The sequence below is a fragment of the Triticum dicoccoides genome, chromosome 1B, assembly GCF_002162155.2.
Source record: "Triticum dicoccoides isolate Atlit2015 ecotype Zavitan chromosome 1B, WEW_v2.0, whole genome shotgun sequence".
Lineage (NCBI taxonomy): Eukaryota > Viridiplantae > Streptophyta > Magnoliopsida > Poales > Poaceae > Triticum > Triticum dicoccoides.
In genome coordinates this window covers 43877917-43902316 of record NC_041381.1, presented here as the reverse complement: position 1 = coordinate 43902316, position 24400 = coordinate 43877917, and the positions used below count along the sequence as shown (strand labels likewise).

General features: G+C 43.6%; 1 long non-coding RNA gene and 3 pseudogenes across 1 annotated transcript; all 4 read left to right on the top strand.

The window, feature by feature from the left end:
- LOC119350084 overlaps nucleotides 1–10615 on the top strand; it is a 12845-nt pseudogene extending 2230 nt beyond the window's left edge.
- An 821-nt stretch (nucleotides 10616–11436) lies between these two features.
- LOC119300737 lies at nucleotides 11437–12668 on the top strand. The gene is made up of 3 exons (XR_005146682.1): nucleotides 11437–11485; nucleotides 11608–11720; nucleotides 12421–12668. It is a non-coding gene; the product is annotated as an uncharacterized LOC119300737 (long non-coding RNA).
- Nucleotides 12669–13157: 489 nt separating this feature from the next.
- On the top strand, nucleotides 13158–18034 carry LOC119300729 (annotated as a pseudogene).
- A 1677-nt stretch (nucleotides 18035–19711) lies between these two features.
- On the top strand, nucleotides 19712–22960 carry LOC119350083 (annotated as a pseudogene).
- The last annotated feature ends 1440 nt before the right edge of the window (nucleotides 22961–24400 follow it).

The window sequence follows — 24400 nt, the reverse complement described above, 5'->3', positions numbered from 1 at the left end:
TGGGGAGTGGGTGGAGTTTAATTGTTGGAGTAATATATTTCACATGACCATGCATACAAATCCAGTTCTGTCACATGGACATAGTACTATTCTATCTAGTATGGTATTAGTTCAATCCTATCTATAAGCAACGTAAAAGAAAACTACAAATAGTTAACCTGGCTCCTCGGTTGTATTTGGTTTTCACATCAACCACACAACTGCTCGCCGTGTTTTGCATATAGTTCGGCAAAAGAGGTCCTCCTGATGGCTCACCTGACTTCTTGGTCGGGATTGGACTTTGTGCCAAGGGTCCATGACTATCTTCATGAAGCTTGATCATAGAATGTTGTCGATGACCAGACAAAGCCCTTTCCCGCCTTCGTACAACATGAACCATCGCCCACTCTGTTGCTGGGTGTTTCGATCTACCTACTGGAGGGTAGGTAGACTTAATTCCAAGTTTGAATTATTAATTATTAATCCAAACTGGTTATTACCAGATCTACCTACTGTAGAAGTTACATTAAAATGTTACAGTCCTTTACATTGATTGACTTGTTGATTCAGGTATCGAAAATGCTCTCTTTTGCTGATCCTACCGGTAAAAGAACCGCATGGGTATCACTCAGAAATTGTCTCTACATGCTGCTGTTGGGGTTATTTGCATATAACTGTAAGTAGTAATCATGCATATAGGTTCTCTAATTTCCATTACTTGTAATAAACTTGAGATGTTACTCATGGAACTAAATAATGCTTAATTTGTAGGGGGTCTAACATCTGAATGGTTCAGTTTTGAAGCATCGCTTCTAACGACGGGGCTTACCGTTGGAGCCTTATCATTTGTACTGGATTGGTGGATCCTACTCACACGAGTGCAAGAAGAATGTTCCATGCATGGTAGTCTTTTGTATCTTCTGGCTTTAATGGCTGGACATATATTGCATCGGCTGCCTAGCTAACGAACACAAGGAGCAGCATAACATCCATGCATCAGACTAGTGAGATTGCTGGGGTTCTTTGTGGTGCTGATGCTGAGCTGCGGGACGATGAGGAAAGAGCTAGACTGAAACGGGAACATTCTCGTGCTCAATCGCGGCCTGCAGTTGCCTATGCTTCTGTAGCCCCATTCCCTTATTACCCGTACCCATGTACATATCTCCACAAGCTAATGAGTTATGAAAGCTTTACTTATGCCAGAATTCCTTCCTTTTTGTTTGGTGTCCGGAAATTATTTTTCGCACGTGACAAGAATTTTTCCCGCTCAAGGGAAATCCTCTTTGTATTTGTTAACATAAAACTGAGAATGATGAACACATTTTTATTTGGAAAAAAATTTAAAGTTGAGCTGTAGGGAGGATTTTGCGGCAATACTCGTGATTTGAGAATTTTGTAAATAATGTCCATGTGCAGTTGTGCACTGGATATATAATCTAGGTATGGGATGCACACACTGGAGGTTTTACACTTTTACTCAAGTTAGGGCACTAGTAGAAAACATGGCATATGTTCGGGCCAGATAAGCCCATTAGTCCTGGTTCTGTCACGAACCGGGACCCATGGGCCCATTGGTCCCGGTTTGTGAGGCCAGGGGGCCTGCCGTGCCTCGTGGCGGCATTGGTCCCGGTTTGTCTGGGCCATTTGGTCCCGGTTGGTGGGACGAACCGGGACCAATGGGCCTTGCTCCTAGCCCAGCACCATTGGTACCGGTTGGTGGCTTGAACCGGGACCAAAGGATGGCCTTTAGTCCCGGTTCATGCCACGAACCGGGACCAATGAGCTGCCTATATATACCCCTCGCCCGCGAGCAGAGCACCCCACTGCTCTGTTTTTCTGGCAGGCTGTTGGAGAGCTTTATGGTGCTCTAGCTCACCTCCTATGCACATGAGGTGTTCGATGGAATGCCCGAGCCACACTACTTAAGCTTTCCTTCTCCAAGCTCGACCTCCAAGCTTCATTTTCCTCAATATTTTTCTAGGTCTAGCGGTCCGTCACGTCCCGTCTCCGTCTTCATCGCCGTCGATCGCCTACGCCGATCTCGTCGCCGGCACCACCGTGGTGAGCCTCTTGTTCTTATTTTCTTTCTGAAAGGAAAAAATTCTTACTTGTATGTTTATATAGATACTTGTATAATTTTCTTATTTTTATTATTGCTTCTTTTTATTTAGTGCGATGGTTTTGGTATCCGCCCCCGTTGGCCCTCGTCTTATCTATGATTCGGATGTGATATATCTTATCTTTATAATTATTTGGTTCATTTATTGTTTATTACAATTATGCCGACCAACGTGATATAGATTTTATTTATCTAGGAGGTATCTAAACCGGAAATTCTAACCCACCCTATTGTCGAGAGGTTAAATTTAGTTGAAGAAGAAAACAATTTCTTGAAGGAAAAAATAAAAAATTGAGGAGGAGAAGATGATATTGGAGTTGCATGTTGCGGATGCCGTTGATGATCACAAGATCAAGATGGATGCAATACGCTTGAAGATTAGAAAAATTAGAAAATATGCCATTCATACCGAGGCTTGGTATCATTATGCCGTTGAATCAATTGTTACCTTGGTTGCGATTATGATCGCATTTGTTTTCGCATTGAAATGTTTGACATAGATTCAATATATGGTTTAATTAATTAGATGCTCTGGAGAGCTATATGTTGTTCAACGAGAACTATGTATGTCCGTTGGTTTTAATGCGATGATGAACTTCTATTAATTTGGTCACTTAATTATCTATTCATGATGTTCTATAATGGTTTTTGACACACTTATATATATAAACTGGCAATGAATGTAAGGTGACAGACACACCTCCGAGTACATTAAGGGCATGCATGGTTTCCTCGAAATGGCTGAGGCAAACAAGCAGAATGGTTTTATGTGTTGTCTATGACCTATCTGTGAGAATACGAAGTCTTACTCTAATCGGAAAATCCTTCACATCCACCTGCTTGAGAAGGGTTTCATGCCACACTATAATGTTTGGACCAAGCACGGATAAATAGGGCTTGTGATGGAAGACAACGAAGAAGAAGAGTACAATGACAACTATGTGCCCCCTGAATACGGTGATGCTGCAACGGGGGAAGCTGTTGAAGATCAAGAGGAACCAGACGATGGGCCCGATGATGATCTCCGCCGGGTCATTGTTGATGCAAGGTGTCAGAAAGTGAAAAGGAGAAGGTGAAGTTCGATTGCATTCTAGATGATCACAAAAAAGGTTTTTACCCTAATTGCGAAGATGGCAACACAAAGCTCGGCGTCGTACTGGAATTGCTGCAGTGGAAGGCAGAGAATGATGTGTCTGACAAAGGATTTGAGAAGCTACTGAAAATATTGAAGAAGAAGCTTCCAAAGGATAACGAATTGCCCGACAGTACGTATGCAGCAAAGAAGGTTGTTTTCCCTCTAGGATTGGAGGTGAAGAAGATACATGCATTCCCTAATGACTGCATCTTGTACCGTGGTGCGTATGAGGATTTGAACACATGCCCGGTATGCGATGCATTTCGGTATAAGATCAGACGAGATGACCCTGGTGATGTTGATGGTGAGCGCCCCCGAAAGAGGGTTCCTGCCAAGGTGATGTGGTATGCTCCTATAATACCACAGTTGAAACGCCTGTTTAGAAACAAAGAGCATGCCAAGTTGATGCGATGGCACAGAGATGATCGTAAGAAAGACGGGAAATTGAGAGCACCAGCTGACGGGTCGCAGTGGAGAAAAATCGAGAGAAAGTACTGGGAGGAGTTTGCAGCTGATGCAAGGAACATATGGTTTAGTTTAAGCGCGGATGGCATTAATCCTTTCGGGGAGCAGAGCAGTAATCACAGCACCTGGCCCGTGACTCTATGTATCTATAACCTTCCTCCTTGGCTGTGCATGAAGCGGAAGTTCATTATGATGCCAGTTCTCATCCAAGGCCCTAAGCAACCCGCCAACAACATTGATGTGTACCTAAGGCCATTAGTTGAAGAACTTTTACAGCTGTGGATTGGAAACGGTGTACGTGCATGGGATGAGCACAAACAGGAGGAATTTGACATGCATGCATTGCTGTTTGTCACCATCAATGATTGGCCTGCTCTCAGTAACCTTTCAGGACCGACAAACAAGGGATACCATGCATGCACGCACTATTTAGATGACACCGAAAGTATATACCTGGACAAAAGCAGGAAGAATATTTACCTGGGGAATCGTCGATTCCTTCCGACCAATCATCAATTTCGAAAGAAAGGCAAGCACTTCAAAGGTGAGGCAGGTCACCGGAAGAAGACCGCCATGCGTACCGGTGATCACGTACTTGCTATGGTCAATGATTTAAAAGTAATCTTCGGAAATGGTCCCAGCGGACTATGTGTTCTGAAAAATACTGAGGGACACGCACCCATGTGGAAGAAGAAATCTATATTTTGGGACCTACCCTACTAGAAAGACCTAGAGGTCCGCTCTTCAATCGACGTGATGCACATGATGAAGAACCTTTGCGTGAACCTGCTAGGCTTCTTGGGCGTGCACGGGAAGACAAAAGATACAGTGGAGGCACGGGAGGACCTGCAACGTTTGCACGAAAAATACGGCATGCCTCCAAAGCAGTATGAAGGTCCTGCCAGCTACGCTCTTACCAAAGAAGAGAAAGAAATCTTCTTTGAATGCCTACTCAGTATGAAGGTCCCGTCTGGCTACTCATCGAATATAAAGGGAATAATAAATATGGCAGAGAAAAAGTTCCAGAACCTAAAGTATCATGACTGCCACGTGATTATGACGCAACTGCTTCCGTTTGCATTGAGGGGGCTTCTACCGGAAAATGTTTGATTAGCCATTGTGAAGCTATGTTCATTCCTCAATGCAATCTCTCAGAAGGTGATCGATCCAGAAATCCTACCAAAGTTAAGGAGTGATGTGGCGCAATGTCTTCTCAGTTTCGAGCTGGTGTTCCCACCATCCTTCGTCAATATCATGACGCACGTCCTAGTTCATCTAGTCGATGAGATTATCGTTCTGGGCCCTGTATTTCTACACAATATGTTCCCCTTTGAGAGGTTCATGGGAGTCCTAAAGAAATATTTACGTAACTGTGCTAGGCCAGAAGGAAGCATCTCCATGGGACATCCAACAAAGGATGTCATTGGGTTTTGTGCTGACCTCATTCCTGACCTTAAGAAGATAGGTCTCCCTCAATCGTGGTATGAGGGGAGACTGTATGGAAAAGGCACGCTAGGAGGGGACTCAATAGTATGTAGGGACGGGCATTCTTGGTCTCAAGCACACTACACGGTTCTACAGAATTCTACCTTGGTGACCCCGTATGTCGGTGAACACAAGAACATTCTGCGCTCCAAACACCCGGACCAGCGTGAGGACTGGATTACATGTGAACACGTCTCAGGTGTGACAAAACTGTTTCTGATGACCTGTACTCGTTGGCAAGGGAATCATCTTCGACTGTAATGACCTACAAAGGGTACGAGATAAATGGGAATACATTTTACACGATCTCCCAAGATCAAAAGAGCACCAACCAAAACAGTGGTGTCCGCTTTGATGCAGCAACCAAGAGGGGAAAGGACACATATTATGGTTACATAGTGGACATATGGGAACTTGACTATGGAAATGATATTAAGGCCCCTTGTTTAAGTGCAAACGGGTCAATACGTTAGGAGGCGGGGTACAGGTAGACCCACAGTACGGAATGACATCAGTGGATCTTAACAATCTAGGGTACATAGACGAGCCATTCGTCCTAGCCAATGATGTGGCGCAGGTTTTCTATGTGAAGGACATGTCTACCAAACCGAGAAAAAGAAAAGATATGGAAGCGGATACATCATACGATGAGCCAAAGCGCCACATAGTTATTTCAGGAAAAAGAGACATCATGGGATTGGAGGGCAAGACAGACGTGTCTGAAGATTATGAAAAGTTTCATGAAATTCCTCCCTTCAAAGTCAAGGCTGACCCAAGCATCATGTTAAACGATGAAGATTATCCATGGTTACAGCATAATAAGCAAAGAACACAAGCGAAGAAAAAGTTAAGACTTTCTATCAACAACTATTATGATGATGCATTTGATGTAGAATATCACTGCAGTTACATTTAAACAAATGAAATCCCTTTGAAACAGATGAGTTTTCGTCTGAAACCCTGATACTTCCAAAGAGATTGTCCGTTTTGTACACGAAGTGCATCCAGTTTTTGTTGTAACCATCTCAACTTTTTAGCACATGCTATGTGGGTGAAATGATGATACCATACCAACTTTCAACCTTTCTAGAGTTCATTTGTAGTGCTTTTCAATATAAGGGTCATTTATCTCAAATAATGTACTAATAGCAAAAAGAATGAACTAATAGCAAAAAGAATGAACTAAAAGCAAACATAATGAACTAATAGTAAAAAGAATGAACTAAAAATAATTAATTAAAATATTCTGTTATGATCAACTAAAACAAAACTATAATATACTTCCATAGCATAAAGAATCAACTAAAAATCTTTTATAAAACTCCAATAGCAAAAGGAATCAACTCAAAAAACTTTTATAAACCTCTAGTATTATTGAAACTAAAATTATATAAGATTTATGCAACCAAAATTATCAAATTATTTTCTGTTCAAAACATTAAAAGAAGCTTTTAGACTGACAGCTAACAGGGCAGGTAATAGTAATAGTTGTATGTAGAAATAACTATAATACTGTCAAAGCTATTTCATTTTTTGATTGGAAAATTGTAGGGGGAGATCTTGACAGTAAATTTTGTTAATAAAGAGAAGAAATATTTAAAAGGGGGAGGTATGTACATAAGAGAAGAGGAGGATGGGGCAACTAGCCCACAAACTTGATACTAAGTACTAGCCACCTAAGGGGCTTTATTTATTTCTTCTCTTTCTCTCTCCTCACTCAGCTCTTTGCTACAGTCCCTCCTCCTGAGCGCTCCTGAAGCTTTCTCTCGGAGCGAGTATGATAGTTCAAGTTTCATGGTTATGTTTGGTGATTTGGTCTCATATCTCTTATGTTAAGTTCAGTGTAGATATCTTACCCTGAGATCCTGCCAGTTGTGTTATATTTAATGTCTGTTTTCTTGTACCTACACTTGACATGGTAATCCTGTGCACTAATAGATCACTGATTTAGTTAATGGTCTTAATACTGCAATTATCAGGAAAACAGTTCGCTAGTCCAGAAGGTCATAAACAAGGAATATCTTGCTGTCTGAAATAAATTTTCCCTTATTAATAAAAACATTATCTTGATGTTATTTGTATATTTTATTCATAAACAAGTAAATGATGTGTGAAATATAGGCCTGCTATTCATAAATAAGTTTTTCTAAACAAAACATGGTAACTTTTTTTTTTCTGTTGTATGAGAATCCAATTAGGTTATTGATTTTGTTGCTGTATAGTCCATTCATGTTTTTATTATTTTAATTTGACCAGGTTCTGCTTTGCATTCGTCTGGCCAAGCACAAGAAGATAGTATGGACTCAGCAGGCTTGGAAGAGGTTTGCACCCTTAGGCTTTGAACTGAGACACATTGTTCTTGTAGGTGTTTTTTCTTTAGACATTCGTTTCATGGCCCCTGTCATATCTCGTGGAAGAGAACGATTTGTTTCTGATTCCACAATCTTCAGTGATGTTGTTGGTCTTTTGTAATAGCCATTGTAAACATGTTCCGTAAATTCCCATTTGGTCCGCCCTTATCTTGGTTTTCACCACTGTAGTGTAAAAGCCTAATTAAGCATGCAGTCATTTGGATGCTTTTTTGCACTAGGCAAGCATATATACTGCTGCATGATGGAAATATACTTTTAGCTAATAAGTTGTGCTATAACGCTTTGTAATCAATAATAACACCCCTCCAAGTGGATTTGAATAGTACTCATATGATATATTTTTTATCTTGTGTGACATTCAGGATCTGGTAGATATTGGCTCTCTTGGTGTACTTGATCCCAATTGCAATGAGAAGTTGAGTGAAGAAAATTTGGTTCTGTTCACAAGGTAAATTTAAATAATGATGGTACACATATGGGGTTAATTGCAGCAAAATGTGTCGTATGTATACAAGCATCAACAAGCCGAGCTCCAGCGAACGTAGACAGACTCCACTTCATCTTGACGCAAACTCAAGCCGTGGTCAAGAAACCTCAACTCTGTCAAAGCTTGCACTTGGCCTGCGGGCTGTTAAAACTCGGTAACAGGGCACCATACATATGAAGTGTTGGGATATTAGGATTCACATTGACCTCATTTCACAGCCCTATCATTTTCACTGATCCTACTTGGAATCAATGAGAGTGAGACTGAGAAGCACATCACCAGCTTCAGCAACTCTCGCTGAACTGATCAACCAACCTTCCATGAATATGCAATGAATGAACCCAATCTATCATCATGCTCTTGGACAGACTAAAGAAATGAGAATCCAAGAACGCCCCAGGATTTGAAGAAACTGTGCTGCACACTATTATTGCTGCGTCTGTTCTGCCAACCTAGGTCATTGGGTGTTGGCCTAGACCCCACTGGCCCACAGTTGCCACTGGAGCTGGCTTTGACATTCTGTACTGCTGCTGTTGCACCTTATAGGCCTCATCGGTTGGGGAAGAAAATGGAATCAGTTTGGAGGCTGATAGAAATAAAATGACCCAGAGATGGTTAGGGCTAGGGATGGCGGTCGGCCATACACAGGCACAGTATGAGAGGTGGCTTGGGTTTCATCTTTATGGTTTGGGTATGGGGAGTGCAGAATGACTGAAGGGAAGTTCAGGATTGGGTGGGATGTGTTGTGATGGGAGTGGAGACTGGCTCCATGAGGTTAGATCCTCAGGCTTGGGTTGGGGCATTTGAATATGGGTTGCAGGATGATCAAAAGGGCAGTGCTGCAATATAAAAGGTGGAAACTTACAAGCCTTTGCAAGCTAATCGAGGTCGGCTTGCTAATTCAGACAACGAGCCAAGCTCAAGTAGCTTGTTGACTCCGAGCATTTTATGGCCTGCATGATGGATTCAGAATTTGATGTGTCTCTCTCTCTACTATTGTCCATCTCGCTGCATAGATCATCACTATTTCAATTTCCATTCCCAGTCTAATTTGTGGTATGAGATAAATCATTAGACTGCCTGAGCTCAGGTTTGTGTGACTTAATCAGCCTGTTGTGTGTCAGTCTTTGAGTGTTCTCTGGGAAGAAAGTTACTGTTCCTTGGAACTTTGTGTGGCAGCAGTTACTAAACCACACAGGCAATGCAGATGTGCTCACTTCCAACACTTACCTCGTTCTTACAACGTGGCTTAACATTTAATTCAATTAGTAGGACTTGTTAGGGGTGTGTTGTTGCGTGAAACCCGCATTACCAATTTATTCTTTGCAAGCTGAACTTAAAACATCCTTTACAGGCGTGAAGATCTTCGGCAACGAGATACACAGTTGAAGCAGACGGTATGCCATAACATTCGAAGCGATTAGTTAGGGAAGGAGATCATATCGCGCCACCTGATGAGATCTGATGATTCTTTGTAGATTGGTGAGCTGGAGCATGAACTAGAGGAAACAAGAAGGAAGTGCTCTCAGCTCGCAGCTGAGCTGCAGTTACGGAGGAGCCAGCAACAACATTACATGTGAAGGTTATTTTTACTACTTCTGACTGGTATTATGGGAGTATTTTATTGACGCACTGGACAATTCAAAATATACCTGTGTAGTTATTTAACTACACAGTTATCTGCACACTAAATGGCAATGTTACATGTGAAAGCTTAAACTGCTATTACTTGAATAGCCACCCTTGATCTCATCTTTGTTAAGTCAAGCCCTTAATTCTAGTTGTCAACCCACATGGCTGGTATCCTGGTAAACTGGAATGTACATCTACAAATGACCAGTAATGCCTGAGGACAGGTTAATTGCTTCATGATTATTGTGATTTATTTGGACAGATCTGTAGTCTTTCATGTATTGCGTGGTCTTCTACCATCTATTTGGATAGTTATGTTGTTTTGGCTTCGGTGCAGTCATTTTTCATAGAGAGACCCTGACATCGGTTTCCATTGACAGGGCCTAAACTATGGGAACCAAACTCCTGGAAATATGTGGTTTCATCAAAGCACAAATACTGAACAGCGATACGGATATTATATACGTTTCCGGAACCAATTTTTGCATCTTGAATTCTGTTGGTTTGTTAGGGTAAAAGATTGAAATTTTCGTATGTTCGTCTTTTTTGAGCTTGTGAATGTGTTGATTCCTTGCAGGGTTGCTCATACGCATACAAATGATCAGCGTGATCGGTATAGTTGCCCTCTTCAAGGGAAATCTTCAGTGTGAAGTTACTCTGTTTTTTTTTTCTTTTTTTTTTCTGTTCTTGTGTGGTGCTGGCCGCCACTGTTAGCCATGGTGTGGTGTGGTGGCAGCACGTACAGTTCACTGTAATATATACTGTTACTGTGTGTTACTATTTCGCATCTTTTTACATATTCTATAGAGCAGAACACTAATGGGTGATAACTACTAGTGGAACATTGTGTGTGTTGGTTGTCGAAAATGTAAGTAGAATGAGAAATGGGTGATAACTACACTAATGGATGCAATATGGGCTGAAATCTAAATTCAAAGCTATATCATGTGTAAGTGACAAGTGGCACAACACCAGAGCTGGGAAGTGACCTTTGCAAAGAGTAAGCCTTAACTAGTAATTTTGAACAATCATGAGCATGTATGCCACCGGCCGGCCGGTGCACCGTAAACGGAAGACAACCCGGTGAACGGCTCCTGGCAAGGACACGGTGGATATATACCTCCCACACCCGCCGGCCGGTGCATGCAAGTCAAGTCAAGAAATATGTCTTCTTGATCCATTCCTGTCTGTTATAGGGTTGACACAAATAGATGAGTGGTAGTATAATTTCCTTTTGTACTTTTGGTCATGTGTTCTTGATCTGTCTAATTAGGCAACTAGGGGGCAAATTCCATCTGTATCCCAATGATGTGTTCTTGAGCTGTATTTTACTTGGAGTCTCCAGAAAACTTATATTTAGGAATGGAGGGAGTAATAATTAGGTAGTTAGGCCTAGGCAGCACACATGCACGGTCTGTATACTTGCATGCGTAATCAAACCAAAGATGGCAATTAGTGCCCTAGGGTTGTATAATTAGTGGTATAATAAAGTACTGGCTCTGGGGTTGTATAATGAGTGCCCTGGGGTTGTATAATTAGTGCCCTGGCGCTCTAATAATTTTCATTCATTCCGAATAAGAAAAAAGGAGAAGCTCTTTGGCCCAAAGTGTCCACCCGATCTTTCCGGCCTCCTCGTGGTTCGCCGTCGCCACCGCCGCCATGTGGAGAGGCGGCACCTCTGCCGCCTCCGCCGCCGACGTGCTGCGGCACTACGGGCGGTGCTACTGGGAGCTCTTCAAAGCCCGCCTCGGGTGCACTGCCGCCCAATGGCGAATCTTGGAGGAAAATCAAGGGCAGACTCAAAGTCAAAGGTCTAAAGAAAAAACCATTAAGTCTCAATTAGTTTGTTCAAAAAAGGCTAGAATTTGTCATAATACTACTAGGAACATGTACTATTACCTACTAATTTCTATTTTACATTGCTGGAGGGCAGGCTCAAGCCTATTAAAGCCTGCCCAGTTCATTCGTCACTGTTGCCGCCTCCACCTCCGACGTGCTGCGGCACTACGGGCGGTGCTACTAGGAGCTCTCCAAAGCCCGCCTCAGGTGCGCGATCTGCTCCCGTTTCCCTTCACGTTTGATGTTTTTCATATTGAAGTAAAAATATACTCTTCAGTTCTTGTGACTAAATTCTGAATTAATGAATTTTTACGTGCTCTGGGATTTGGGAATTATAACAGCTGAGCACAAACTCATTAATACCCCTTAACGTTGAAAGGATGTAGGATCTAGTATGCTTGATTGCGAACCTTAGGCTTCGTAGTACTGGCTCTGTGAGATAAACCTGTGATGCTGTTCAGCAAACATATGATGCTATGTGACAAACTAGCTGATGTAGCCCTTTTGTTTAGGATGTAGAAATGGAATTGTAAGTGTATTGCAGACTGGGTTTGTTTGACACATGACCTCTCCTCTTCTTCTTGTTCTTGTTTCTTGCTTCACCATCCAGTTTTGTTGTGCTTTTGGACCCATGTCCTGAAATGTTAGGGTTTAGCCAAAACTTTTGTGCGTGGTGGAGATCCTAGATAGCAGATAGTGGCCGCCACCAAATCATTACTGCCTTGGTTTGTCCACCTTGACAATGTATGCATAGTGGTCGAATTAGTGGTTTAGTGTGCCCTGTAAAGCTAAGATGACCTTCATAGTGGTAAAAATGAACTAGCATTTAACTACGTCCTGTTTGTTTTTGTCAAAAGGTGTTTAGTATCATTAGTTTTTGCCATTCATCAGATTTCATAAATTGTAGTGATGTTCGTGAGTGTGGTGCGCGTGCTATGATGGATGTGCGACGAAGACAATGTGTCCGCCCGTGAACCGTGATAGGTGGGTGGCGTCATGATGGGACCCATAAGCTCGTGGGTGGAGGCGGCGTACTTGCACGTGCGACGGTGAGTGACAGAGGGATGGCTACCGATGCAGAGACGGCGCGGAGCAGCCGAATGCAAAGGGTGCTGTCACGGTCGACGACAATGACTGCAACCTGTGTGTCGGCCATCGTGGGGAGCTTGTGCAGCTCACGACGGTGTGCACATAGGCTGGCAGGGGCCGGGAGCTCGCGGCGGTGCGCACACAGGCCAGCAGGGCCGGGATGAAGCCGTGTTTGCAGCCAGCGGGCGGAAGCACGTGGCAGCTTGCCTTCGGAAGCTTGTACCACCGTAGGGCTAGAGCGCAGTTGTGTGTGTTACCAGCGGGGCGGCCGCACGAGGCGGCATCTTCCACCTCTATCTCGTGGGCGGCATGCTGGGACACGCACCCGAGGAGCCTTACCGGAGGCCACCACGCCCACGTCTCCTCCTGTGCATGCTGCCATGTGGGCTACAAGTGTTGGAGCTGTAGGAACAACATTATTGGCTTGCAAGGTTCGGCTCTTTGCTGTTTGCCTCCACTTGCTCTACACTTTGTTTGAATTGTGTACGGTCGCTGTAGTTGGTATAAATGTATAATGCTGTTATTGGAACTAAACATTGCAAAATTTTGGCAATATCTTGCAGGCTAATTTCTTACCTGCTGGGCTTGCAGCATCCAATCTCATTATGTATGCATTTGTATACACTCCACTGAAGCAAATACACCATGTCAATACATGGGTGGGAGCAGTTGTTGAGGCCATTCCGCCACTTCTAGGGTATGTTACTGCCGATGACACATGTCTGGATTGTCTAGGTGCAGGTTGAAGGGGGTATTTCATATGTTGAATATTGGAGCTAGTCCTTCCTAATTGTGAGTTTTGCCACCGTCTTACGCTTTTTTGACCAAAGCACATGCTTAAGCACAATTATGCGCAATTAAACGCTAGGCGCTTTGCTATTGGCTAGTGCCTAGGCTTGCCTTTTTTTTACTATGGTTTATACTCAAGACCAACTCCGCCTATGTTGTCTCAACATAGCCGGTCCCAAGCCCGGGTAAAGGAGGAGGGTTGTGATAGGCTTGGCGAGCCAACGTAAAAACTCAGCCACTCTTATGAAGATGAAACCCAAAAGATTTTCATTGGGGCGTAACCCTCTCAGCGACGCGCCACATCGGAACCCGGGTGTGGTGGAAAATGGGCAAGGGCCGGGCCGTTACCTCCCAAGTGGCGCGCCGTATCTTGATCCGGATACGGTGGCAAGTGAGCGAGGATCGGGTCGTCGCATCCTTAGTGGCGCGCTACATCGGCGCCCGGATGTAGTGGAAAATGAGCAAGGGTCTTCGCATTTGACTCGACGAGTGCGAAGGGTAAGGAAGCTAGCCGAGCCTAGGAGGATTCGTTTAGGTAGCTGGAACGTAGGGTCTCTGACAGGGAAGCTTCGGGAGCTAGTTGATGCAGCAATGAGGAGAGGTGTTGATATCCTTTGCGTCCAAGAAACCAAATGGAGAGGACAGAAGGCGAAGGAGGTGGAGGATACCGGCTTCAAGCTATGGTACACGGGGACGGCTGCAAACAGAAATGGCGTAGGCATCTTGATCAACAAGAGCCTCAAGTATGGAGTGGTAGACGTCAGGAGACGTGGGGACCGGATTATCCTGGTCAAGCTGGTAGCTGAGGACTTGGTTCTCAATGTTATCAGCGCATATGCCCCGCAAGTAGGCCACAATGAGAACACCAAGAGGGAGTTCTGGGAAGGCTTGGAAGACATGGTTAGGAGTGTACCGATTGGTGAGAAGCTCTTCATAGGAGGAGACCTCAATGGCCACGTGGGTACATCTAACACAGGTTTTGAAGGGGCGCATGGGGGCTTTGGCTATGGCATCAGGAATCAAGAAGGAGAAGATGTCTTAAGCTTTGCTCTAGCCTACAACATGATTGTAGCTAACACCCTCTTTAGAAAGAGAGAATCACATCTGGTGACTTTTAGTAGTGGCCAACACTCTAGCCAGATTGATTTCATCCTCTCGAGAAGAGAAGATAGGCGTGCGTGCCTAGACTGTAAGGTGATACCTGGGGAGAGTGTTGTATCCCAGCATAAGCTGGTGGTTGCTGACTTCCGCTTTCGGATTCGTGTCCAGCGGGATAAGCGTGCCAAGGTCGCTAGAACGAAGTGGTGGAAGCTCAAGGGGGAGGTAGCTCAGGTGTTCAAGGAGAGGGTATTTAAGGAGGGCCCTTGGGAGGAAGGAGGGGATGCGGACAATGTGTGGATGAAGATGGCGACTTGCATTCGTAAGGTGGCCTCGGAGGAGTTTGGAGTGTCCAGGGGAAGGAGAAGCGAAGATAAGGATACCTGGTGGTGGAATGATGATGTCCAGAAGGCGCTTAAAGAGAAGAAAGATTGCTTCAGACGCCTATACCTGGATAGGAGTGCAGACAACATAAAGAAGTACAAGATGTCGAAGAAGGCCGCAAAGCGAGCTGTTGGTGAAGCAAGGGGTCGGGCATATGAGGACCTCTACCAACGGTTAGGCACGAAGGAAGGTGAAAGGGACATCTATAAGATGGCTAAGATCCGGGAGAGGAAGACGAGGGATATTGGCCAAGTCAAATGCATCAAGGACGGAGCAGGCCAACTCTTGGTGAAGGATGAAGAGATTAAGCATAGATGGCGGGAGTACTTCGACAAGCTGTTCAATGGGGAGAATGAGAGTTCTACCATTGAACTGAATGACTCCTTTGATGAGACCAGCATGCGTTTTGTGCGGCGCATCCAGGAGACTGAGGTGAAGGAGGCTTTAAAAAGGATGAAAGGAGGCAAGGCGATGGGCCCTGATTGTATCCCCATTGAGGTGTGGAAAGGTCTTGGGGACATAGCGATAGTATGGCTAACCAAGCTTTTCAACCTCATTTTTCGGGCAAACAAGATGCCAGAAGAATGGAGACGGAGTATATTAGTACCAATCTTCAAGAACAAGGGAGATGTTCAGAGTTGTACTAATTACCATGGAATTAAGCTGATGAGCCATACAATGAAGCTATGGGAGAGAGTCATTGAGCACCGCTTAAGAAGAATGACAAGCGTGACCAAAAATCAATTTGGTTTCATGCCTGGGAGGTCGACCATGGAAGCCATTTTCTTGGTACGACAACTTATGGAGAGATATAGGGAGCATAAGAAGGACTTGCATATGGTGTTCATTGACTTGGAGAAGGCCTATGATAAGATACCGCGGAATGTCATGTGGTGGGCCTTGGAGAAACACAAAGTCCCATCAAAGTACATTACCCTCATCAAGGACATGTACAATAATGTTGTGACAAGTGTTCAAACAAGTGATGTCGACACCGATGACTTCCCGATTAAGATAGGATTGCATCAGGGGTCAGCTTTGAGCCCTTATCTTTTTGCATTGGTGATGGATGAGGTCACAAGGGGTATACAAGGATATATCCCATGGTGTATGCTCTTTGCGGATGATGTGGTGCTAGTTGACGATAGTCGGACGGGGGTAAATAGGAAGTTAGAGTTATGGAGACAAACCTTGGAATCGAAAGGGTCTAGGCTTAGTAGAACTAAAACCGAGAACATGATGTGCAGTTTCAGTACTACTAGCTGTGAGGAGGAGGAGGTTAGCCTTGATGGCCAGGTGGTACCTCGGAAGGACACCTTTCGGTATTTGGGGTCAATGTTGCAGGAGGATGGGGGTATTGATGAAGATGTGAACCATCGAATCAAAGCCGGATGGATGAAGTGGCGCCAAGCTTCTGGCATTCTCTGTGACAAGAGAGTGCCACAAAAGCTAAAAGGCAAGTTCTACAGGACGGCGGTTCGACCCGCAATGTTGTATGGCGCGGAGTGTTGGCCGACTAAAAGGCGACATGTTCAACAATTAGGTGTGGCGGAGATGCGTATGTTAAGATGGATGTGTGGCCACACGAGGAAGGATCGAGTCCGGAATGATGATATACGAGATAGAGTTGGGGTAGCACCAATTGAGGAGAAGCTTGTCCAACATCGTTTGAGATGGTTTGGGCATATTCAGCGCAGGCCTCCAGAAGCTCCAGTGCATAGCGGACGGCTAAAGCGTGCGGAGAATGTCAAGAGAGGGCGGGGTCGACCGATTTTGACATGGGAGGAGTCCGTTAAGAGAGACCTGAAGGATTGGAGTATCGACAAAGAGCTAGCTATGGACAGGGGTGCGTGGAAGCTTGCTATCCATGTGCCAGAGCCATGAGTTGGTTGCGAGATCTTATGGGTTTCACCTCTAGCCTACCCCAACTTGCTTGGGACTAAAGGCTTTGTTTGTTTGTTTGTTTTTGTTTGTTTATACTCAAGACCAAACCATAGCTACCTTTCTAGTTCAGTTGGGCTCTTATTAATTTAACTACACTTTTTGTAGTGGACCCAACTGTAAGCATCAAACTGATGATACCGCTGCCATGGAGGCTGTTTCAGGTCATACAATGACATGTTAAGCGAGCAAATAAAAAAAGGGGGTTGCTTATAGGCATCATGGGCAGCACTCCTGTTTATTTATTGAATGGATCTGTGCAATATATTTACATGGCATGGGGTCCTTATTTATCTTGATACATACAGGTGGGCAGCAGCAGCATCTGAAGTGTCACTCAACTCTACGTTTCTGCCTGCTGCTTTGTACTTTTGGCAGTTACCACATTTCATGGCCCTTGCGTACTTATGCCGTGACGACTACGTTGCTGGAGGGTAACGCAAATATCAATTCCAACTGGTTATTTTACCAGATCTAGTGTAGAAGTTACATCAAAATGTTACAGGCCTTTACATTGATTGACTTGTTGATTCAGGTACTGAATGCTCTCTTTTGCTGATCCTAGTGGTAAAAGAACTGCATGGGTATCACTCAGGAATTGTCTCTACATGTTGCCGTTGGGGTTACTTGCATATAACTGTAAGTAGTAATCACGCATATTGGTTCTCTAATTTCCATTACTTGTAATAAAATTGGTCAAACATGGGATATGTAATCATGGATATTGGGTATTAAGTACCAATAATCATGTAGGTTCTCTAATAATTTCCATTTGCTTCTGCTTGTAACAAATAAACTTGGTCAAACTTGAGATGTTACTCATGGAACTAACAAATGCTTAATCTGTAGGGGGGCTAACATCTGGATGGTTCAGTTTTGAAGCATCATTTCTAACGACGGGCCTTACCATTGGAGCCTTATCATTTGTACTGGATCCTACTCACAAGAGTGCAAGAAGAATGTTCCATGGTAGCCTTTTGTATCTTCCTGCATTAATGGCTGGACTTATATTGCATCGGCTGCCTAACCAATGAGACTAGTGAGATTGTTGGGGTACTTTATGTTGCTGAGTTGCGGAACGACAAAGAAAGTGCTAGATAGAAACGGGAACATTATCATGCTGAATCACGCCCTCGAGTTGCCTATGCTTATGTAGCCCCATTCCCCTTCTTACCTGTACCTGTGTACATATCTCCACAAGCTCATGAGTTGTGAAAGTTCTAATATCCCAACATTCCTTCCTTTTTGTCTGTTATCAGGAAATTCTTTTGAGCTCTTGACAAGAATTGTTAAAAAAATTCTGAGAACGATGAACGCAATTTTTAGTCGGAAAAAACATAAAAAACTTGAGCTGTCACGGGGATTTCGCGGAAATGCTCATGATTTGGATATTTTTTGAACGCAATGCGCATGTGGATAATCTAGATATGAGATGCAGGATAATCTAGGTATGAGATGCACACATAGGAGGTTTTACTCAAGTTAGGGCCATCTGTTCTAGTGGTAACACACTATTGTTGGATGTTTTCTCTGGTATGAACAATGTAGGAGATGCTATCTTGGCTTTGCCTTATGTAGAGGGAATACGGCAGCCGCATTGCCGCTACAGTTGATGGGATGGGACACATGGGGATGTCGCTCTGCTCCTCGATTACCATGTGTGGCGTGTGTATTATCAGTTGATGGCGCAATTTGCTGCCACGTGGTGGACGATTCCTGTCTATTTTGAAAGTGGATTTTGATTTCCCATGATAGTGGAGTTGCGAGGCCAGGATGGTTATTGTAGCATTTTGAGTGAAGACAATGATTTTTCCAACTTATATTTCCGTCCAAGGATGAGGGAGATTGTCTACCAATGAGACAATGAACCTATGGTGTGCACATACATGTGTTCCTACATGGTCTGTAGTTCAAACTCCAAACATACGTTGGCCATAGACAATCTCCATCGTCTGTTTTCCCAAATGTTATGGATTGTTTAGATTTCGAAGAAGAACATGATGACTTTCAAGAAAAGCATGTAGAAACTCCGAGAAGCTAGCACACTATTTTTAAGACTCTACTAGTTGACGTAGGAGAATGTGAAGAGACATGAAAGGCACTTGTAAAAGATCCGCCATTTCAAGTTACTCTTCCTTCCCCTATGCATCCCATGTCTAATGGCTTCAAATGGACTCCCCTTTGAAGAAACAAAATCTCATTCCCGAGGCACTTGATCCCCAGATTCACTCTCTCAGGTTGCACTCTTCCACGAGCAGACTCAGATTGTTGAGCACGATTTGCAATGCCTTGTGGCCAACTCAATTGATGCTCCCTCACCATTCGTCCTTGTTTTCTTTCTCCTCTCCCACTTATATCGTGATTCAAGAAGGGGATTAGATGCGGCAAGTAGTTGATAGGCTTGAGTCACATGAGGGAAGTAGGGATGGTTCCGAAGGTGAGTGGGGATAAATTTAGTGGTAAAGGAGGAAAGTATATATCACTGGAAGACGCAGAAAGTGTATATCGCGAGATGTCTCAACTTGAACTACCATGTGAAGCAATTGGAAGAAAGAGAGAAGGTTAGGTAGAACGCAATGCTTGGTGTGAAGAACCTAAATAGGCAAGACTGGAGGATAAGGGGGTTATGGGGAGTGGATGGAGTTTAAATGTAGAAGCAATATACTCTCTTATTTTGGGACGGAGGGAGTATTTCACATGACCATGCATATAAGCTCAGTTCTCCCACATGGACATTGTAATCTTCAATATAGTCTGGTATTATATTTCATAAACGCTGACCTGAATCAACATCAATAAACCCGAGGCATGCATTTATCTATTTTCTTTTCTTTTGCGGTGTTCAATGGCGCCATTACTTCACCATGCATTGGACTTGAAGGTCTTTAGGGGCTGGGATGTACTGTGGTGCAGGTAAAGCAACAAATAAACTTGTAATAAATAAACTTGGTCAAACTTGAGATGTTAATCATGGAACTAACAAATGGTTAATGTGTAGGGGGTATAACATCTGGATGGTACGGTTTTGAAGCATCGCTTCTAACAAAGGGCCTTACCATTGGAGCCTTGTCATTTGTATTGGATCCTACTCACAAGAGTGCAAGAATAATGTTCCATGGTAGCCTTTTGTATCTTCCTGCTTTACTGGTTGGACTTATATTGCATCGGCTGCCTAACCAATGAGACTAGCTAGTGAGATCGCTGGGTTCTTTGTGTTGCTGAGCTGCGGGACGACCAAGAAAGAGCTAGACAGAAACGGGAACATTATCGTGCTCAATCACGCCCTCCAGTTGACTATGCTTCTGTAGCCCCATTCCCCTTCTTACCTGTACCCGTGTACATATCTCGACAAGCTCATGAATAATGAATGCCTTACTTATCCTAGCATTCCTTCCTTTTTTTCTGTTATCGGGAAATTCTTTTTCGCTCTTCCACAAGAATGTTTCCTGCTCAAGGGAAATCATCTTTGTATTGCTAAAATAAAATCGGAGAATGATGAACGTATTTTTTATTTGGAAAAAACAAAGTTGAGCTGTTGCGGGGGTTTCGCGGCAATGCTCATGATTTGGGAATTTTGTTGAATGCAATCTGCACATGGCTAATGTAGGTATAGGATGCACACATAGGAGGTTCTACCCAAGTTAGGGCCACCTGTTCTAGTGCTAACACACTATTGTTGGATGTTTTTTCTCCTATGAACAATGTGGTTCCAGTATGTATCTCTTGATCTTGTAAGTTTTGTCCAGATTCTATCCTTGCTTCGTCTTATGTAGAGGGAATACAACAGCCACATTGCCGCTACAGTTGACTGGACGGGACATGTGGGGATGCCGCGCTGCACCTCGATTACCATGTGTGACGTGTGTGGATTATCAGTTGATGGCTCAATTAGCTTGCACGTAGTGGACGATTCCTGTCCAGTTTGAAAGTTGGTTTTGATTTCCCACCATAGTGCCAAGATGGCTATTTCAACATTTTAAGTGCAATATTCTGTAAAGACACAAAAGCAATGATTTTCTTCTAACTTGTATTTCCGGCCAAGGATGAGGGAGATTGTCTACCTATGGTGTACATACATACAGATGTTCTGAAATGGTGTCCAAGCATACGTCAGTCATACACAAGCTCCCTCCTCCTTGTTCCCAAATGCTATGGGTCGTTCAGATTTAGAAGAAGAACATACTAAAGCTCTGCGGAAGGTCATTGAAACTCCAAGAAGCTAGTAGACTATTTTTAAGACTATACTAGTTTATCCATGAGAATATGAAGAGATACGAAAGGAATTTGTCAAAGATCTGCCATTTGTAGCTACTCTTCCTTTCCCTATGCCTCCCATGTCTAGTGGCTTGAAATGGATATTCCCCTTGCGAAAAGTTTTTCTCATTCTTGAGTCCCTTGATCCCCTGATTCAGTCCTTCAGGTTGCACTCCTCCAAGAGCAGACCCCAGACTGTTGAGCAGGGTGTGCACTCAATTAATGGGCATGCTCCCTCACCATCCGTTCTTGTTTTATTTCTCCCCTCCCACTTATATCGCGATTCAAGAAGGGGATTAGAGAAGGCAAGTAGTAGATAGGCTTGAGTCACACGAGGGAAGTAGAGATTGATCTGAAGGTGAGTGGTGATAAATTTAGTGGTAAAGGAGGAAAGTGTATATCAGACGTGGAAAGTATATATCATGAGAAGGTGTCTCAACTTGAACTACCATGTGAAGTAACTGGAAGAAGAAAGGAGAGAAGGCTAGCTAGAGTTGAGAGCTTCAGAAAGTGTGAAGCTAAATAGGTAGGACCAGAGGATAAGGGGGGGGGGTCATGGGGAGTGGGTGGAGTTTAATTGTTGGAGTAATATATTTCACATGACCATGCATACAAATCCAGTTCTGTCACATGGACATAGTACTATTCTATCTAGTATGGTATTAATTCAATCCTATCTATGAGCAACGTAAAAGAAAACTACAAATAGTTAACCTGGCTCCTCGGTTGTATTTGGTTTTCACATCAACCACACAACTGCTCGCCGTGTTTTGCATATAGTTCGGCAAAAAAGGTCCTTCTGATGGCTCACCTGACTTCTTGGTCGGGATTGGACTTTGTGCCAAGGGTCCATGACTATCTTCATGAAGCTTGATCATAGAATGTTGTCGATGACCAGACAAAGCCCTTTCCCGCCTTCGTACAACATGAACCATCGCCCACTCTGTTGCTGGGTGTTTCGATCTACCTACTGGAGGGTAGGTAGACTTAATTCCAAGTTTGAATTATTAATTATTAATCCAAACTGGTTATTACCAGATCTACCTACTTTAGAAGTTACATTAAAATGTTACAGTCCTTTACATTGATTGACTTGTTGATTCAGGTACCGAAAATGCTCTCTTTTGCTGATCCTACCGGTAAAAGAACCGCATGGGTATCACTCAGAAATTGTCTCTACATGCTGCTGTTGGGGTTATTTGCATATAACTGTAAGTAGTAATCATGCATATAGGTTCTCTAATTTCCATTACTTGTAATAAACTTGAGATGTTACTCATGGAACTAAATAATGCTTAATTTGTAGGGGGTCTAACATCTGAATGGTTCAGTTTTGAAGCATCGCTTCTAACGACGGGGCTTACCGTTGGAGCCTTATCATTTGTACTGGATCGGTGGATCCTACTCACAAGAGTGCAAGAAGAATGTTCCATGCATGGTAGTCTTTTGTATCTTCCGGCTTTAATGGCTGGACATATATTGCATCGGCTGCCTAGCTAACGAACACAAGGAGCAGCATAACATCCATGCATCAGACTAGTGAGATTGCTGGGGTTCTTTGTGGTGCTGATGCTGAGCTGCGGGACGATGAGGAAAGAGCTAGACTGAAACAGGAACATTCTCGTGCTCAATCGCGGCCTGCAGTTGCCTATGCTTCTGTAGCCCCATTCCCTTATTACCCGTACCCATGTACATATCTCCACAAGCTAATGAGTTATGAAAGCTTTACTTATGCCAGAATTCCTTCCTTTTTGTTTGGTGTCCAGAAATTATTTTTCGCACGTGACAAGAATTTTTCCCGCTCAAGGGAAATCCTCTTTGTATTTGTTAACATAAAACTGAGAATGATGAACACATTTTTATTTGGAAAAAAAATTAAAGTTGAGCTGTAGGGAGGATTTTGCGGCAATACTCGTGATTTGAGAATTTTGTAAATAATGTCCATGTGCAGTTGTGCACTGGATATATAATCTAGGTATGGGATGCACACACTGGAGGTTTTACACTTTTACTCAAGTTAGGGCACTAGTAGAAAACATGGCATATGTTCGGGCCAGATAAGCCCATTAGTCCCGGTTCTGTCACGAACCGGGACCCATGGGCCCATTGGTCCCGGTTTGTGAGGCCAGGGGGCCTGCCGGGCCTCGTGGCGGCATTGGTCCCGGTTTGTCTGGGCCATTTGGTCCCGGTTGGTGGGACGAACCGGGACCAATTGGCCTCGCTCCTAGCCCAGCACCATTGGTACCGGTTGGTGGCTTGAACCGGGACCAAAGGGTGGCCTTTAGTCCCGGTTCATGCCACGAACCGGGACCAATGAGCTGCCTATATATACCCCTCGCCCGCGAGCAGAGCACTCCACTGCTTTGTTTTTCTGGCAGGCTGTTGGAGAGCTTTATGGTGCTCTAGCTCACCTCCTATGCACATGAGGTGTTCGATGGAATGCCCGAGCCACACTACTTAAGCTTTCCTTCTCCAAACTCGACCTCCAAGCTTCATTTTCCTCAATATTTTTCTAGGTCTAGCGGTCCGTCACGTCCCGTCTCCGTCTTCATCGCCGTCGATCGCCTACGCCGATCTCGTCGCCGGCACCACCGTGGTGAGCCTCTTGTTCTTATTTTCTTTCTGAAAGGAAAAAATTCTTACTTGTATGTTTATATAGATACTTGTATAATTTTCTTATTTTTATTATTGCTTCTTTTTATTTAGTGCGATGGTTTTGGTATCCGCCCCCGTCGGCCCTCGTCTTATCTATGATTCGGATGTGGTATATCTTATCTTTATAATTATTTGGTTCATTTATTGTTTATTACAATTATGCCGACCAACGTGACATAGATTTTATTTATCTAGGAGGTATCTAAACCGGAAATTCTAACCCACCCTATTGTGGAGAGGTTAAATTTAGTTGAAGAAGAAAACAATTTCTTGAAGGAAAAAATAAAAAATTGAGGAGGAGAAGATGATATTGGAGTTGCATGTTGCGGATGCCGTTGATGATCACAAGATCAAGATGGATGCAATACGCTTGAAGATTAGAAAAATTAGAAAATATGCCATTCATATCGAGGCTTGGTGTCATTATGCCGTTGGATCAATTGTTACCTTGGTTGCGATTATGATCGCATTTGTTTTCGCATTGAAATGTTTGACATAGATTCAATATATGGTTTAATTAATTAGATGCTCTGGAGAGCTATATGTTGTTCAACGAGAACTATGTATGTGCGTTGGTTTTAATGCGATGATGAACTTCTATTAATTTGGTCACTTAATTATCTATTCATGATGTTCTGTAATGGTTTTTGACACACTTATATATATAAACCAGCAAT